This window comes from Triticum aestivum, chromosome 2B, assembly GCF_018294505.1.
Source record: "Triticum aestivum cultivar Chinese Spring chromosome 2B, IWGSC CS RefSeq v2.1, whole genome shotgun sequence".
NCBI lineage: Eukaryota > Viridiplantae > Streptophyta > Magnoliopsida > Poales > Poaceae > Triticum > Triticum aestivum.
The window spans coordinates 758,015,897-758,021,896 of NC_057798.1; positions in this window are offsets into that span (position 1 = coordinate 758,015,897).

Below are 6,000 nucleotides of genomic sequence, written 5' to 3' on the forward strand. Positions count from 1 at the left end.
CCCACTATTTTGGAGGATGTTGAATATTATTGTGATAATTATGAAAGTGGATTTGGAGAGGTCATGACTTTATTTACTGATGAATCCACTATTTCGGAAGAGGTTCCAATTGATTATGAGAACAAAGTTGATATCTATGATAATTATTGTGATGACTTTTATGCTATTAAGAATAATGATAACCATGAAACTTGTCATCATGATTTTAGTTTTCAATTGGATTATGCCTCACATGATAATTATTTTGTTGAGTTTGCTCCCACTACTATTCATGAGAAGAAATTTGCTTATGTGGAGAGTAGTAAATTTTCTATGCTTGTAGATCATGAAAAGAATGCTTTAGGTGCTGGTTATATTGTTAAATTCATTCATGATGCTACTGAAAATTATTATGAGGGAGGAATACATGCTTGTAGGAATTGCAATAATATCAAGTTTCCTCTCTATGTGCTTAAAATCTTGAAGTTATGCTTGTTTTACCTTCCTATGCTAGTTGATTATTGTTCCCATAAGTTGTTTGCTCACAAAACCCCTATGCATAGGAAGTGGGTTAGACTTAAATGTGCTAATCATATGCTTCATGATGCTCTCGTTATGTTTTAATTCTTATCTTTTATGTGAGCGTCATTGTCATCATCATGCCTAGCTAAAAGGCATTAAAGAAAAGCGCTTGTTGGGAGACAACCCAATATTTACCTTACTGTTTTTGTGTGTCCACATGATTATGCTACTGTAGTAATCATGTTTTATAGCTTTTGTTTCAATAAAGTGCCAAGTAAGACCTTTAGGATAGCTTACGGTGATAGTTGTGTTGATCCTGCTGAAAATCAGAAACTTTTGCATCCAGTAAATTAGTTTTGTTAATTCATAGAAACGTGATTGTGATCTGATTATTTTTGTTATGGGTTGGTACACAAATTTCTTAGGACTTCCTAATTTTGTAGGATTTTTGGAGTTCCAGAAGTATACGTTTGATACAGATTACTACAGACTGTTCTGTTTTTGACAGATTCTGTTTTCTATGTGTTGTTTGCTTATTTTGATGAATCTATGAGTAGTATCGGAGGGTATGAACCATAGAGAAGTTGGAATACAGTATATATTACACCAATATAAATTTAGAATGAGTTCACTACAGTACCTAAGTGGTGGTTTTATTTTCTTATACTAACGGAGCTTACGAGTTTTCTGTTGAGTTTTGTGTTGTGAAGTTTTCAAGTTTTGGGTAAAGATTCGATGGACTATGGAATAAGGAGTGGCAAGAGCCTAAGCTTGGGGATGCCCAAGGCACCCCAAGGTAATATTCAAGGACAACCAAGAGCCTAAGCTTGGGGATGCCCCGGAAGGCATCCCCTCTTTCGTCTTCGTTCATCGGTAACTTTACTTGGAGCTATGTTTTTATTCACCACATGATATGTGTTTTGCTTGGAGCGTCATTTTATTTGTTAGTATTTGCTTGCTGTTATTTAGAATAATGTTTTGCATCTTTATTTTCAATAAAAATGTCAAGGATAGCCTTTACCATGCTTATTTTGCTAGTATACATGTTGCTGTTTGAAAACAGAAAGTTTACCGCTGTTGCAAAAATTCCCTAGAAAAGTCATAGAATGGTATAATGTTGAATCTTTTTGCATATTGAGCTCTGATAAATCTTCTACAGGTAGTATTTTTCTCATAATTTTTGGAGTTAGGGAAGTATTGATAATCTTGCATTCTTTACAGACTATACTGTTTTGGCAGATTGCTGTTATGTTTGCATTGTTTGCATATGTTTGCTTGTTTAATGATTCTATTTGAGGATAGGAGTATTAAATATGCAGAGGCATTTAGTATGCAATGTTGAATAATAATTTTAGTGATTTGTTACAGTAGAAAATGATAAGGTTTTGCATTGGTTTATACTAACCTATCTCACGAGTTCTTGTTGAGTTTGGTGTGGATGAAGCTTTTGATAAAAGAGAAACCATGATATGAGAGGAATTAAGGAGACACAAAAGTTCAAGCTTGGGGATGCCCAAGGCACCCCAAGATAATATTTCAAGAAGTCTCAAGCATCTAAGCTTGGGGATGCCCCGTTAGGCATCCCACCTTTCTTCTTCAACAACTATCGGTTAGTATCGGTTGAACCTAAGTTTTTGCTTCTTCACATGAGTTGTGCTATCCTTGCAATGTCATTTTATTTTGTTTTGCTTGCTGTTTGAATAAATACCAAGATCTGAAATTCTTAAATGAGAGAGAGTCTTCACATAGTTACATAATTATTTAGCTACTCATTGATCTTCACTTATATCTTTTTGGAGTAGTTTGTCATTTACTCGTGTGCTTCACTTATATCCTATGAGTAAATGGTTGAATGAGTTGAATGTCATAAATCTGAAATTATATATGTCTCATTTGCTTATCCCATGGGGAGTAATGACTTCACATCTAAGAAGTAGAGGTTGTAAATTTATTGAAGGTTAGCAAGCATTGTATTGGTCATTTGAACAATTCATGAAAGAATATTGAAGGAAGAGAGATTTCACATATAAATATACTATCCTAGACATCTTTTATAATTGTGAGCACTCATTAAGTATGACATGCTAAAGAGTTGATGTTGGACAAGGAAGACAACGTAATGGGTTATGTTTTCTCACATCTCAGTTAAAGTATATTGTCATGGATCATTCAAACATGTTGAGCTTGCCTTTCCCCCTCATGCTAGCCAAATTCCTTGCACCAAGTAGAGATACTACTTGTGCTTCCAAATATCCTTAAACCCAGTTTTTGCCATGAGTGTCCACCATACCTACCTATATGTGGTATTTACCTGCCGTTACAAGTAAATTTGCTTGTGCCAAACTCTAAAATTCAAATAATAATCTGTTTTGTATGCTCGAATTGCTCATGTAGCAACTAGGGGCTGTCAGTATCTTCCGTGCTAGGTGGGTTATTCTCAAGATGAGTGGACTCCGCTCATCATGCATGAGAAAAATGGCTGGTAACCGGGATGCCCAGTCCCATGATCAAAAGATCAAAATCAAATAAAAAATAATTGCAAACAAAACTCCCCCAGGTTTGATGTTAGTTGGAGGCACCCGTTGTTTTGGGCAAGCCATGGATTGATGATTGTTGGTGGAGGGGGAGTAAAAACTTTTACCATTCTGTTTGGGAACCGCCTATAATATATCTAGTATGGAAGATATTGGGAACTCTTGGTTGTTATGTTAACAATGAGATCATACCTCTCAAAATTATTTATCTCTATTTCAAAATTGAGCCCTGGCACCTCTGCAAATCCCTGCGTCCCTTTGTGAAGGGCCTATCTTTTACCTTTATGCAAGAGTCAAGGTGATCTTCACCTTTCCCTTTTTCATTTTATCCTTTGGCAGACACCTTGTGTTGGAAAGATCCTGATATATATATCCAATTGGATGTAAGTTAGCATGAACTATTATTGTTGACATCACCCAAAGGTGAATACGTTGGGAGGCAACACTATAAGCCCCTATCTTTCTCAGTGTCCGATTAAAATTCCATAACCATTAGTATTGCGTGAGTGTTAGCAATCATGGAAGACTATATGATAGTTGAGTATGTGGAGTTTTCTAAATCAAAGCTCTGACATAGACCCTTCCTGAAAATAAGATGAATTGTAATTGTTTGATGACTACGAATGAAGTTTGCTAGTTTCCAAGAAAGTTTATGATCTATGCTTTAACATGTGAATAGCTTGTTACTTGATCTTGAGAAGTTTTATGAGATGAACTACTGTTATGACATATAATCATGCTAGAAAAGGTGATTGAAATTATCATTGATCAAACTTGTAGACCTGCTAGCATTCACACTTCATAAATTATTTCTTTTATCATTTACCTACTCGAGGACGAGCAGGAATTAAGCTTGGGGATGTTGATACGTCTCCAACGTATCTATAATTTATGAAGCATTCATGCTATTTTATTATATGTTTTGAATGTTTACGGGCTTTATTATACACTTTTATATTACTTTTGGGACTAACCTATTAACCGGAGGCGCAACCCATATTGTTGTTTTATTGCCTATTTCAGTGTTTCGAAGAAAAGGAATATCAAATGGAGTCCAAACGGAATGAAACCTTTGGGTGCGTGATTTTTGGAACGAACATTATCCGGGAGACTTGGAGTACAAGCCAGGGAAGCTTCAAGGAGGCCAGGAGATAGGAAGGCGCGCCCACCCCCTGGGCACGCCCCCCTGTCTCGTGGACCCTCGAGGCTCCCCCTACCGACTTCTTTCGCCTATATATTCCCATATACCCTAAAAACATCGGAACGGAAGATAGATCGGGAGTTCCGCCGCCGCAAGCCTCTGTAGCCACCAAAAACCTCTTGGGAGCCCGTTCCGGCACCCTACCGGAGGGGGGATCCCTCACTGGTGGCCATCTTCATCACCTCGGCGTTCTCCATGACGAGGAGGGAGTAGTTCACCCTTGGGGATGAGGGTATGTACCAGTACCTATCTGTTTGATCTCTCTCTCTCTCGTGTTCTCTCTATGACACGATCTTGATGTATCGCGAGCTTTGCTATTATAGTTGGATCTTATGATGTTTTTCCCCCTCTACTCTCTTGTGATGAATTGAGTTTTCCCTTTGAAGTTATCTTATTGGATTGAGTCTTTAGGGATTTGAGAACACTTGATGTATGTCTTGATGTGCTTATCTGTGGTGACAATGGGATATCACGTGATCCACTTGATGTATGTTGTGGTGATCAACTTGCGGGTTCCGCCCATGAACCTATGCATATGGGTTGGCACACGTTTTCATCTTGACTCTCCGGTAGAAACTTTGGGGCACTCTTTGAAGTACTTTGTGTTGGTTGGATAGATGAATCTGAGATTGTGTGATGCATATCGTATAATCATGCCCACAGATACTTGAGGTGACAATGGCGTATCTAGGTGACATTAGGGTTTTGGTTGATTTGTGTCTTAAGGTGTTATTCTAGTATGAACTCTTGAATAGATTGATCCGAAAGAATAACTTTGAGGTGGTTTCGTACCCTACCATAATCTCTTCGTTTGTTCTCCGCTATTAGTGGGTTTGGAGTGACTCTTTGTTGCATGTTGAGGGATTGTTATATGATCTATCTATGTTATTATTGTTGAGAGAACTTGCACTAGTGAAAGTATGAACCCTATGCCTTGTTTCCTATCATCGCAATACTGTTTACGCTCACTTTTATCACTTGTTACCTTGCTGTTTTTATATTTTCAGATTACAAATACCTATATCTACCATCCATATTGCACTTGTATCACCATCTCTTCGCCAAACTAGTGCACCTATACAATTTACCATTGTATTGGGTGTGTTGGGGACACAAGAGACTCTTTGTTATTTAGTTGCAGGGTTGTTTGAGAGAGACCATCTTCATCCTACGCCTCCCACGGATTGATAAACCTTAGGTCATCCACTTGAGGGAAATTTGCTACTGTCCTACAAACCTCTGCACTTGGAGGCCCAACAACGTCTACAAGAAGAAGGTTCTGTAGTAGACATCAGCGTCCTCTTCGCTTTTGATGAAACCGAGACTAGTGACGACTTCATCAAAATGAATATTCCAGCTCTGAGATGCTTGCCTGAACCCATAAATGGATCTTTTGAGCGTGCATACCTTATCAACGCTAGTCGAATCGACAAAACCCTCGGGTTGTATCATATACACACATCCTCGATTAAATTTCCATGAAGGAAAGACGTTTTGATATCCATCTGCCATATCTCGTAGTCGAAATATGCAGCTATAGCTAGTACGATCCTCACCGACTTCAGCATCGCTACTGGCAAGTAAGTTTCTACGTAGTCAATTCCTTGAACTTGTCCATAACATTTAGCGACAAGCCGAGCTTTGTGGATTTGAACATTTCCATCCACATCTGTTTTCTTCTTAAAGACCCATTTGCAACCAATGGTTGTTACGCTAGGTGGCGGATCAACCAAGTCCAAGACTTGATTCTCATCCAAGGACTTT